Raw genomic sequence first — 13,841 nt, 5'->3', positions numbered from 1 at the left:
TATATATATATATATATATATATATATATATATATTGTTTGTTTGTTTTGTTTTGTTTTGTTTTCAACTCTTTCTTCCTACTTAAAAAAGTCAGATGTTTTATATGTGGGTCTGTGTAGCATTTGGTTTGCTAAATCCTTAATAAAAGTGTTTAATTCTTATGCTATTATAAATGTAGGCAACATCTGCACAATGATAAAACAACCTATGGCTACACTAGTTGGCTAACATTCCCATAACAAAGTGCTAAAGGCTGAGTGGCTTGAACAATAAAACTTTATTGTCTCAAAAGTTTGGAGACTAAAAGTGAAAAGTCAAAGCGTGCCCATGGTTGACTCCTTCTGAGGAATGTTAGGGCAGGATCTGTGAATGCATGCCCCTTTGGCTTGTAGATGGCAGTCTTCGCCCTATGTCTATTAACATTTCCTTTCCCTTATGCATGTCTGTATTAGCATCCAAAATTTCCCCTCCCCTTTTTTATAAACATCAGTCATATTAGACTAGAGCCCACTCTAATGTCTTCATTCTAACTCAATAATCACTTTTGTAGAGGCCCATATTTCCAAATAAGGTCAAATTCTGTGATGATGAGTATTAAGACTCCAACATATCTTTCTGAGGAGCACATAATTTGAACCAGAACAATAGCCTACTTAAAAAAATAGCCTGATTATTCACCAACAAGTTTATGAAAATAATTCTAATTTACCTGTTTTCTAAAAACAATGAAAATGGGTTATTGCAAATCTACCATCAATGCGCTTTTCTAAAATGCCAGAAATTTTTGTCCAAATTATTTTACAATTCTGGCTTCTAATTGACATGTAGTAACCACAAAGGTTAAAAAGTATTGAGACGCTTTATCCTCAGCTAAAACACACAATATCTTACCTGAATGACAGCTTTGGAGCTTTGGTAGTAGTGGATGCAGTAATTGATAGAAGATTAAGAGATGTTTTACAGTGACTTGATTTTTATGGCTTTATTAATTTTCTATACAGTTTATTTAGATCCATAAAGAAGCAGAAAGATGGAGATAATTCTGAAATTACATATAAACAAGATGTGGTTGGTCTAAGAGGCTTATGATCAACCAGGCTTATATTTTTTCATTTTTTTTCTGTTTAATTAATGAAGTTTATTTTTTAGAGTAGTTTTGCATTCACAGTCACATTGAGCAAGAAATAAAGAGTTTTCACACACACCCTGCCGCACCACACACACAGCTTTCTCCATTATACATGTACATTGGTATTCCACATCATAGTGGTACATTTACTACAATTAATTAACCTACACTGGCACATCATTATTAAACAAAGGTCTTCATTTACATTAAGCTTCACTTGAAGTGTTGTATATTCTATGGGTTTTCGCAAATGTAAAATTTCATGTAGCCACCATTGTAGTATCATACAGAATAATTTTAGTAGCTGATATAATCTCTTCTATCTATGATATATACTTTTTTCTGGTGATGTTTCTACTAAATGAGGTTTCCAGGCTAACTGTCTGTAAATGGATGTTGAAGGTATTCAAGAAACTTTTGTTGTTGTTGTTTTAAATTTCAACTTCAACCTCCTGATTATAAAGTTGAGTATACAGCATATGTCCTCTATCTTCTGCAATATCTATTCATATCTTTTTGGAAGAAGTTAGATTCAAGTTGGGAGTACTAGCTCCTAATCTCATGAGTCTCTCTGTGACAAGCTCATAAACAGAAAATCTAATGGATTAGCACTCATGAGGGTTAAGAGCACTAGCTTAGTCCCTGAATTCAGAATAATTTTCTTCTCTAGATAATAGTCTACCATCACCAGAACTTATTTTAATCTCTGGAATGGAGGCAATTAAATGGTATGCAGGTACAAAATCTCAACAGACTTTTGAACCTCAGGTTCCTGCCTCTGCCCCACCTCTAAATGTTTCTTTGACCATCATGTTTTTGATCTGTAGGGAACGTATTAAAAACATCCTCAAATATTCACTTGATGTAAGTAATCTTTGCTATGATGGCATGCAATATTTTTGTCAGATTCTTGTTCAGGTGACTTGCTGTCATCAGAGATAATCAGATTTTGGTGGTTTTGGTATCTTAAGAGATTGTATTAGTCAGGGTCCTCTAGAGTGACAGAACTAATATACACACACACACACACACACACACACATGTGCACACACACACACATATACATATAAACATATTTGGGAGTTTAAGTATTTGTCTCACACAATTACAAGTTTCCACAATTGGTCATCTGCAAGCTGAAGTGCAAGGAAGCCAATCCAAGTCCTAAAGCTGAAGTATTTGAGATCTGATATTCAAGGACGAGGACAGGAAGCACCCAACACAAGAGAAAGATGTAGACTGAGAGACTAAGCCAGTCTAGCCTTTTCACATTTTTCTGCCTGCTATATATTCTAGCCACACTGGCAGGTGATTAGATGGTGCCCACACAGATTCAGGGTGGGTCTACCTTTCCTGGCCCACTGACTCAAATGTTAATCTCTTTGGCAACAATCTCACAGACACACCAAGGATCAATATTTTGCATCCTTCAATCCAATCAAGTTGATAGTATTTACCATCACAGTGATGATTATATTTTTCACAACATTCTGAATTTTGCCAATGCACTGATTCCATCTCTGAGGACTCTTTCTTGAAGCCAGTTAAAACATGGACAAAATCAATAGGCAAATGAGTTTGAAATTTTTTATGGGGCATTGAAGGACTTTTTTCGCTGCAGCTTATTAGCATAGTAGTCAGCTAAAAACATTTCTGCTGGTTTTCAAGGCTTGTTTCTCTCTATGTACACTTATATTAATCACAATTCTTCTAATAGTAAGGATGAAGATATGAAGTAATTTCTATTTCTAAATTCCATTACGGGGGGTAGGATATGGGACTTTCATTAGTAGTTAAAAACTTTCTCTGCTTCTATAACTCTAAAATAATGTGCCATAATAAACACATACTCACACTCACTATAGATGTTGACCTTATGATCCTTTGAAGACTTGACATGTTCTAGTAAGAGCTATTAGCAGGACCATTTGTGTTAATTTAATATCTGCAAGGCCATTAAATTATTGAATGTATTGGAATTTAGTAATAATATATCCAGTTTGATATTTTTCCTGCTTTGTGGTATAAATAATCTACAAAGAGAGTCAAAATGGGAAAAGCAAATGTTTTTAAAATATCAATTTGTGGCTGGCATAGTGGTTCATGCCTGGAATCCCAGCATTTTAGGAGGCTGAAGCCAGCAAATCACCTGAGATTAGGAGTTCAAGACGAGCCTGGCCAACATGATAAAATCCCATCTCCACTAAAACTGCAAACATTAGCCAGGTGTGGTGGTGCATGCCTGTAATCTCATCTACTTGGGAGACTGAGGCCAGAGAATCACTTGAACCCAGGAGACAGAGGTTGCCATGAGCCAAAATTGTGTCATTGCACTCCATCCTGGGCAAAGGAGAGAGAAATAAATTTTTTAAAAATATTTAATTAATTAATTAAAGTAAATAAAAAATAAAATATCAATTTGTGACAAATGACTTCACTAATAGCCAACTGACAGTACCAGATATTATTTCATCAGGAATTTGCCTTAGTGTGGTAGGATTCAAGCTGTCGCATCAGGGTAGAGTTGAATGAAAAGATCAGTGTCTTCTATATCATATGAGGTTAGTAAATGGGCAGAAAAAGTGACACATACTACTACTTATAAGTAAGGTTTGAAGAGCATAATGCTGTAACAAATTTAAATTATTTTCCACAATAATATTGGCCAAAGTTTCTAGTAAATGTATGGACATGTCTAAAGAGCAGATACACCCTAACTATAGCATCCCAAATTATTCTGCAGTATGCTAGAATCTGTTATATTGCTTTGGTTTTGAGGGGGTAATACTGAAGTATTTTAAAATCTTTTATGTACAAAGAAAAGAAGATATGATCACCAGAAAGCCCTAGAGTGGTGAATAATAAGAGAAAGCTTAATGATGACAAGGAAGAGGACATTATGAGTACAGTTCTAGCTTTCCAGAGCCTCAGCTTTGAAGAGGCTATTTCAGAGAAATGATTACCAATTGATAACTATACCTCACAATATTCAAAATGTTCCAAATTATTTCTTGGTGGCTGATTGGAAAAAGTTCTTAGTGACCCATAAACAATCAGTTAAGAGCTACCTGCTTTGCAGATGTCATGCAGCAGATGATGGATGAGAGATTAACAATCTTTCAATTTATGTTTGGAGATAGAGTGACTGTTCAGTAAGTCCCTTAAGAAGCTAAAGACATTCTTCTATGAAAACTTCCTTAGAAAATAAACAAAACATTTAATCACCCACATTTTGGGAAGCATAGTGCATCCTTCAAATGAAAGATAGTCTTTATATAGACACAGGGAGAAGCATAAAGGTTCATCCCTGTGACATGACTGTTCAAGTATGTTGTTAATTTTCTCATCTGAAAGCAAACAGAAAACAAATATTGACTTAAAAAATGCAAGTAAAGATGAAAATGTTCTATCATTGTATAGTAAATAGCATCCAAAAGAATACAGGCAAGAATACTCTTCAGACCAGCAACAACTGGAAAATTATGTATAATAATCGCGTCCAGTATCCTGAACAAAATCACAGGCTTGTCATGAGGTTTCTTAACTATGAATACAGGGCCTGTAAATGTTATTATCAAACTTCTCTGCACTGAATTCTTTCACTTATTGTTTTAGAGCGAATTAAAGGAATTTAAAAAGAGAATTTTTAGGGTCCATTTAAATTTAGATATTAGCCCAAGGAATGGAGAAAAATGACCTATTTCTGTACTCCATAGAATAAAGAATTATTCTAATACCTCTGCCAAAATTTGTTGAAGCAATTTAAAGCCTTGGTAATTAAATCTAAAAAGCATTTTGTAATAAATTAGCCTCACATCCTTAAGAAAGGAAAATGCAAGAAATTTCTAGTATGTTCTAACTTTACTGAGGAGCCTGATCTAAGCATGATGGTAGTCTAATGCTAAATCCAAGTCATAGCCCCATGTTCCAGAAAGGAGAATTTAGTAAGAGACTGTACCGTGTGTCCAGACTTTGCTTTACAAAACACTTTGGCTAAGGAAGAAGTGTCAAGAATGAGCTGCTCTGCTGCCTGAGGGGGTGAAGGGCTGATATCAGGTCATGCGGGACTTGAAGTCTATTGGAGATCAGAGCCTAAGTGCAGTTTCACAGGTCAGAGAGTATATGCAGTTCCACATATACAGATGAAGGAGAATTCTCCCATTGAATAAGAACAGAATGCAGTACCTGGGTCTAAAGGTCAGTCACACTCATGTTTAACTGAGTTAAGGTATACAGGGAATTCTCCAGGAAACTGAACAGCAGGCATCAAAATTAAAAACTTTCATTTAAAAATAATTTATTATTATTCAAAAACTTATTCATGATGAATACCTTAAAATATAATGTCTATAGTTTTTTTATTATCTAAAAGTATAATATCTCTATTTAGACTATACATTCATAGGTTCAATGAATGTCATTATGATAAGCCCATACTGAAAAGAATTGAGGCATAAAGCTTTTCCCTTTAAATGTAATAAATTACCTTACACCCAATGAATCAATTTGAGTATTGCTTTAAGCAGTTTTCTAGCAATTGTGAAAATAATCTACCACCTGTTATGTAACATGTTAGATTAATTTTCTTAATTTGATGCATTTAAATTTAAAATTTGATGTGTAAATTTATTATAATAGTGATAACATCAGTATTATAAATTAAGTACTATAACTGTGAACAGTTCTAGACCTATGCATTGTTATTTGTCCCTAAGTTTCTATACCAATATTATTTTAACTATATAACATATTTGATATTCTAAATCATTGTAATTTATCTTTATATTTTGCATTCCTTATGTGCTAAATACCAAATTTACCTGATGACCAAATCTCTCTTCACAGCGCCATTTGAAACTGTTGGATAACTAAATGGCACATTTCTCTTGCTACACAAAGTTAACAATTTAAAAACTAAGTCTCATAAAATTAAACAATTAAAAAATTTTGGAATTTGAATGGTTCCCTAGTCATCTATGTATTAGAGATAAAGAAAAAAATCTTCTTTATTATTACTTTCCAAAACCTATTCTACCTATTTATATTATTGGTGATTTTATAATTAATTTAAACTAAATTTGGATTGTCAGTGAACACTCTTTTTTATTTTACTTTATTGTTTACTTCATTATCCACATAAATCAGTTACAATATTTTAATGAATATTTATGTTCACACACAGTTTATTCTGAACAATAAAGAAATGGCATTGCAGAGAGAAAAAATCATGAATATGCAAACACAAATAAATTAGGAAAGAAAAGATATCAGAAAGAAAGATCTCTGAATGAGGTATAAAACTACGAAATAGCAGACAAGAATAAGTTGAAAGCTTGAAATCTGCAACTCTGGAAGCCAAGAAGCAAGTCAGTCTGTACCAGAGAGCAGAGGAATAAAAATCCTAGGTTTTTCTGAACATAAGAGTTTGGGTGTGGATTTGTTAAAAATCTTTATAAATCTAGATTCATTACAAAAACTGGAGTTGACACTCATTCCTCCTCCTGAAAAAATATAGTAAATATGTTGTCTGGAAGTGTGCATAAGGGAGCTCTTAAATTCAGGCAATATCTGCCTAGCTGATGGTTAGGGTACCATATTGAAAACTGAGGAATTAATTAATTATGTATATGTGTGTGTGTGTGTGTATGTATATATATATATATATATATACATACACACACATAATTGCATTTTAGGTTTTGGGCCATGTGAAGAACATGTAGAATTGTTGCATAGGTACATACATGGCAATGTGGTTTGCTGCCTTCCTCCTCATCACCTATATCTGGCATTTCTCCCCATGAATGAACCTGGAAACCATCATTCTCAGCAAACTGACACAAGAACAGAAAATCAAACACCACATATTCTCACTCATAGGTGGGTGTTGAACAATGAGAATACATGGACACAGGGAGGGGAGCATCACACACTGAGGTCTGTCTGGGGGAAATAGGGGAGGGACAGCACAGGGTGGGGAGTTGGGGAGAGATAACATGGGTAGATGTTTATTTCTAACAATGAGCTCTCCTACTACATTTAACACTGAGAATGCTGCCTAGAATGTTTATGGCTGCAGCTTCCTCATCTTCCTCAGGATGGAGATTGAAAGTTTATTTCTGAAGGAACTAATCAACTCAAAATAAAAACCTATAAATACAAATATTAAGAATTTCTCCAGTGAAATGACTAGACCCTGTCAAACCACAGTAAAGCCTAACATATAATCGAGTGCCTCTCAGAACCTAGAATTTATGATCAGCTTCTGGGTGCTTTAATCTTAAGTATGAATAGGCAACCAAGGATTACCAGATATTTGAAGAAGAGTCTATAACCACGATTCATGAGAGAAGATTGTTATCTGTTATCAGGAGGAGATGGGGATATTTAAAGAGAATGGATGAGACATTAAATAATTCTTTATTTAACATAAGAATGAATTTACCAGATAAATTTGCTAATATCCGAAGTTTTGTTAATAGTTATTTTAGTGTTTCCTAGCTGAAGTTACAAATATTCCAAGCATTGTTAATAACTACTTTAAATTGCTGATAAGAATTTATAGTACTATCCAAATTGAGTGATTTATTCTATAGAAAAACCTACCTATGGAACAGTAAGCTTGATTAGTTTATGTAGGATTGTCATTAAGATACTTTACACATTATTAATATTTTCTATACTGTTATCATTTTAATTATACTCTTCAAATAACATATTTAACCATAATATTTGTCTTATCTTTACTATTGCTATAGGTCTTGTAATATTCAGTATTTTCATTGATATGTTTTCATTTGCTCATTAATACAAAAGTCATTTTTCTCCGTATATATACTATTCATCATAGAGAAGTGGTAGGTGTTCTGTGTTGAATTGCATTTGCCAAGAAGATATGCTTACATTCTTATTTCTAGTACCTGTGATTGTGACCTAGGTGGAAAATAGGGCCCTAAAATGAGGTCATAGTAGATTAGGGTAAACCCCTAAATCCAATGACTGCTGTCCTTATTAGAAATAAATATGGCAAAACAACAAATACAGAGAATGCCATGTGTCCATGGATGCAAAGATTGGAGTTACGTGTCCACATGCCAAGGAACACTAAGGACTACCAGCAACTACCAAAAGCTAGGAAAGGGCACAAAACAAACATTTAGAGCCTTCAGAAAGAGGATTGACATAAAATCAATTTGATTTTGAACTTCTAATGTCCATAACTGTGAGAGGGTAACTTTCTACCATTTTAAGCTAAGCTCTTTGTGGTACTTTTTATGCCATCCCTAGGAAACTAAAACAGCAGTCTTTCATGACTGGTTTGCATCAGTTGGTTTATTCTGAATTCCATCTCAGTGTCAGTAACTGTGAATGTGTCCCTTGCCCGAGTGAGTCTGGGTCTGAAATATAGTTTTCAGGTCCACCATTGCCCTAACAACTTCTGTTTTCTGCTTTAAGTGTTTTTTTTTTTTTTTTTCCATCCTTTAAGTGTTTTTTCTTTCATTTTTCCATCAGCATTGGAGGATGACAGAGATTTGTACTTGGGAGTGGGATTTGCTACATCATTCATATCCATTTTACAAGAAAACATTGTACCTAAAACCAAAGATTCTGGAATTATAATATTTTGGTGTGCATTATTGCCTGATAATTACCAGCTGTGTATGTTACCTAGTGCTTCTAATCTCAGTTGTATTTTTTATAAAATAAACATAATATCAGTAACTATTCCATAAAGTTATGAGAATCATATGACTTTATAATCAAGGTGAACAACTTCAAAGAGCTCCAAGATACATAACCAGTAAATAAAATTTAGCTTTTATTTTTAAAGGAAGCCACTTCCAGCTCTTCAGATGTCTCTGTCTTTTACTTTAAGTGGCATACAAACATGTTGGCTTTTCTTTTATGATGTAATAAATAAATTAGGGAAAACTATTTAGTAATGAAACCTTTTAAGGTTTTACTATAATGAAATTTCTAATGTTAAAATAGCAAGTAAATAAATCCTATTATGATTCTAGGTAATTTTTTAAAATAAATTTTATGTTTAAATAAGAAGTCTTGATAGATATGACTTTTATAGTAATTCAATAAATCATTGATAATTTAGAATCTGTTTAATGACTTGTGGTGAATTAAATCATAAAGTTGAAGAAGCTTACTCTTCAATAGTAAATGTAACCCAGCTCTCTATCTCACGAAGTGTTCTACACATCACTGAAACAAAAAGAACCTGAAACACTTGAGAAAATTCATTTCTGTTGCTTACTATGTACTGAAAGACTGGAGGCATAGATCATCTTTTACATTTCACCAATGTTGTACTTTGTTCACTGTACCACAATGTTTCTGATACATTAATAGTTATAAATTATAAATTACATTTCTCAAATGGCCTGTCTCAAATATGACTGGGCACCTTGATATCAATTTCAAGTTTAAACTTACAAGATTAAATCTGTAATTCCTCCAAGTAGAAGAAATTTGAGTACAATATACTAATAGGAATTTTAAATGTGAGGATATTACAAGCATATTAAATTTAATTTAGATAAATGAACTCAGCCTGACAGAAGTACCCCCAAAAAGAAAAGTAAGTTAAATGTTTTAAATAGCACAAAGCTAGGATTAGTAGCATGAATTATGTTTCAAAATATTATTAAGAATTATTACTGTCATTTAAACATAATCTACATCTTACATGTATAATTAACAGAAAAAAATAAAATGTAAAGAACTCAGTTATTTTTAAATGAAAAGACAACTGACTGAACAACATGTTTCTATTTCACAAGCCTTTATTCCAGAGTAAATTTTTGAGACTATTTTAGGACAATTTAAACAATATTTTAGTGTAAAAATAGTGTTTTATTTAAATTATTACTTCAATTGTTTAGCAGACATTTTCATAATCTATTATGTGCCTCATTGGAATAATCAAGTATAATCAAGACCATAGAGGGTATTCATAAACGTTTAAAATTTGTAGAACTCTGAAAGATATATTTTCTTTGTTAAATGTAGGAATACAAAGAATCAATTATGCAAACTGTATATTTGAATGTAATAAATCTAATTTAATGCCAAGCAAGGTAGGAGGAAGAAAATTAGTCTATTCCTATATATGCATATATTTTTAATGCAAAAATTACTTAGCTAAAATAGCAGTTGAACAGTAACTGCTCTTTGAAAAATAGTAAATGTAATTAGCCTAGAACAATATCAGATACAGTAACGCTTAATATCCATATCTCTTTAAGAGCAAGAAAGATAAATCAAAGCTAGTCAATTTAACTTTTTATGGACACAATTTTATTCTAGTAGTAATGCAATTTTATAGTTTAATTGTAATCTAGAGCTTAAAGAAGGCTTTGATTTTCAAGAGTATCACATTTAATGCAGTATAATTAAGATAATTAAACTGAGATTCAGAAGTATTGGTGCAAATTTTCAAAGTAATTGATTATCAATGTTAACCTTAGACTATTAGTTCAGTGTTCTTTTCAACATGTGTTAGGGCATTCTTGCATTGCTATAAAGAAGTACCTGAGATTGGGTAATTTATAAAGAAAAGAAGCTTAGTTGGCTCATGGTTGTGCAAACTATACAGGAAGCATGATGCTGGCATCAGCTTGGCTAGTTAAAGCCCCGGAAAACATACAATCATGGAACAAAGCAAAGGGGAAGCCCTGTGGCTTTGAAGGATTCAGCCCTGGAAGCTGCTTTTAAATGTTTTTGAGTGCCTCTGGCTTTTCCACACTAAGAATGCAAGCTGTTGGTGTTATCTATCTACCATTCATGGGTATGGAGGATGGTGGCTCTCTTCTCACAGCTCCACTAGGCAGTTCCTCAGTGGAGACTCTGTGTGAGGGCTCTAACCCTATGTTTTCCTTAAACACTGCCCTAGTAGAGGTTTTCTGTGAGGACTCCACACTGAAACAGGTTTCTGCCTTAACATCCAAGCTTTTTGATGCATCCTTTCAAATCTATGCAGAACCTCCCAGGCCTCATTCGCTCTTGCACTCTGTGCATATGCAGGCTTAACATCACATCTTGTAGAAGCTGCCAAGGATTATGGCTTGCACCCTGTGGAGCTGTAGCTAAAGGTGTGCCTGGGCACTTTGAGTCATAGCTGAAGTTGGAAAGTAAGGATGCAGGGAGACATGACCCCAGACTGCACAGGGCAGCAGGACCTTGTACCTAGCCCAGGAGACCCTGGTGTTCTTATAGGCCTCAGGGCCTGTGATGGGAGGGGCTGCCTCTTAAATCTCTGAAAACAGCCTTTAAGACAATTGTCCTATTGCCTCAGCTAATCAGCCCTTGTCTTCTTATTGTGATGCAAATTTCTGTAGCATGTTGTTGTTCAGCAGTCCTCTTGAAATTTTTTGTTTAATTTAACCACATGACCACCCTGCAAACTTTCCAAACTTTTATATTCTGCTTCCCTTTTATATATAAATTCCAACTTTAAGTAATTTATTTTCTCCCTTATATGTTTAGTTTGTTAGGAGTAGCCAGGCCACATCTTGAACGTATTGTGGCTTAGACATTTCTTCTGCCAGATACCGTAAATGATCACTCTCAAGTGCAAATTTCCACATAGCCCCAAGGCATGGACAAGGTCCAGCCAAGCTCTTGATTAAGGCATTAAACATGTGACATTTGTTCCAGTTCCCAATAAATTCCTCATTTCCACCTGAGACTTCATCAGACTAGATTTTACTGTTCATATCATTATGATCCATTTTGATCACAATCATTTAACTAGTCTCCATGAAGTTTCAAACTTTACCTCATCTTGTCTTATTCCGCGCCCTTCACATTCCTCCAACCTCTTCCTGTTACCGAGTTTCAAAGCTTCTTCTACATTTTCAGTATCCTTTTAGTGAGGACCCACTCCATGGTACGAATTTTCTGTGTTAGGCTGTTCTTGCATTGCTGTAAAGGCATACCTGAGACTGGGTAACTTAAAAACAAAGGAGGTTTAATTGGCTCACAGTTCTGCAAGCTGGACAGGGAGCATAATGCTGGATCTCCTCAGCTTTTGGAGAAGCCTTGGGAAACTTAAACCATGGCAGAAGACTAAAGGGAGAGCCGGCATTTCACATGGCCAGAGCAGAAGCAAGAGGGTGACAGTTGAGGGGCCACACACTTTAAAATGACCAGATTTCAGAGAACTCACAGGCATGAGAACAGTACCAAAGGTATGATACCAAACCATTCATAAGAATTCTTCCTCCATGATCCAATAATCCCCACTCAGATCCCATCTGTGCACTCAAAATTAAAATTTGACAAGAGGTTAGGGGAGGGACAACATGCAAGCTATATCGAACATACTAGTTTTCAGATAAATAAGTAAGAGCAGAGGCTATTTTTGTTTATCTCAATACCTGATGTTATCAGTCATTAAAACTAGAGTTATGTTTTTAAAAAAATATCTAAAATTATAGGAAATACAAATTATATTGTATGTTCTACATATTATATTATTAAATTGTTAGTGATGTCAAAGTTTTCTTTCTGTTTCTTTTCACTTTAGTGTTTATAATGATGAAACACTAAAGTGCCTTTAATAATTTGATTATTGTTTACTAATTCGAATATTGAATAAACATTTATGGAGCATGTAAATATTAACAAAAATCTTACCTCCTTTCCAAACAGCATACTATAAGACCATTTTAAAGATTTGATAATTTCCTTCAGTCCTGTCTATATTTAACAGATATCATGATATAATAAGCTGTTGATATCTGGAATAACGTTTTCAGTAAACATGTTAATGAAACTTATGCTTTCATGTTTTAACTCCCCAAACAACAATTTGTTCTATAAATTTTGTATATCTTAAACAGACACACACACACACACACACACACACACACACACACACACACACACACAAATATAAAGTAATTTATAGTTCCACAAACTAGAGATTATCAACATTAGGATTTTGCTGGATAATAATTTCTGTCTTTATTTCTATCCATTAAGAAATGTAGTTTATCTTAAAGATGAAGTCATTCACGATACATAGCAGAATAGTAATTAGAATCAGGAGCTTTTAATTACTTAATACTACAAAGTATTAAGTGAGCTCTGCTACTTTCTTTCTTAGAAAGCTATGGACTTAACCCTGGTTTCTAATTAACATCTTTGTATTTTATTTTTCTCAACTGAAAATAAAGAAAATAACATAATTAATCATGCATAATTGTATAAGGAGTCAATTCATCAAAATATAGGACATACTAAGAAAAATGCCTTATAAATAGTAATCAGGATTAACCATTACACTTATTAAAGTATTATTTAGCCATCAGACTTTTACTTTGTAGTTGACAATGATTCTCCACTTCATTTCAATTACTGAATATGGTATTAGTGTATAAAATATAATTGATTAACTGAACTTACATTACTGATACAATAGTTAGGTCATTATAGTTAAAACACTCTTCAACTTTAAACCACTAATCACTACATACCCCAACCCCATATTTTCCTATATTTGTCAATATTTTTATTTGTTAATAACCTTAAAAAATATTCTAACTTGTGGTTCATTGTCCCAAATCATCAAGCACCAGAAAAATAACCATCGTAGCCATTGAAAAAACTATAAATATGAAAGACTTTGCGTGCTATTGTCTTTCTCTGTCTTTCTTTCTCTCTCTGTTCCTTCTCTTCTGTCTCTATTTCTGTT

Source organism: Cebus imitator, unplaced genomic scaffold (genome assembly GCF_001604975.1).
Source record: "Cebus imitator isolate Cc_AM_T3 unplaced genomic scaffold, Cebus_imitator-1.0 Scaffold133, whole genome shotgun sequence".
In the NCBI taxonomy this organism is placed as follows: domain Eukaryota; kingdom Metazoa; phylum Chordata; class Mammalia; order Primates; family Cebidae; genus Cebus; species Cebus imitator.
This window is presented reverse-complemented; position numbering follows the sequence as displayed.